Source organism: Monoraphidium neglectum (genome assembly GCF_000611645.1).
Source record: "Monoraphidium neglectum strain SAG 48.87 unplaced genomic scaffold scaffold00892, whole genome shotgun sequence".
Lineage (NCBI taxonomy): Eukaryota > Viridiplantae > Chlorophyta > Chlorophyceae > Sphaeropleales > Selenastraceae > Monoraphidium > Monoraphidium neglectum.
In genome coordinates this window covers 7,972-8,297 of record NW_014012736.1, presented here as the reverse complement: position 1 = coordinate 8,297, position 326 = coordinate 7,972, and positions in this window count along the sequence as shown.

Here is a 326-nt window from a genome sequence, read left to right as displayed (position 1 = left end):
GGCCTCAACTTTGGGCTTGCCCTCCATCAGTAAGCAAGCGCGCCTCCACAAGGCAAGGGTCGTTTGCGCAAGAGACGCGGCTCACGCTTCGAACCTGCGGCACGCGCACAGATGCATCTCTTTCTACACACGCGATGTGCATCTGTTCAATAGAAATTGGGTCCTTCGCTGTGCACGATGCTCTACTGATCGGACAGCCGGGGCAGTGACAGATCATGGCTGATGGAGAGGTGGCCCCAGAGGCCCTCGATCAGCATGTGGAGGCGGTTCCAGAGGAGCCACCGCCTCCCCCGCCCCCCTGGAGCCGCTGCTGGAGGTGCCCACCC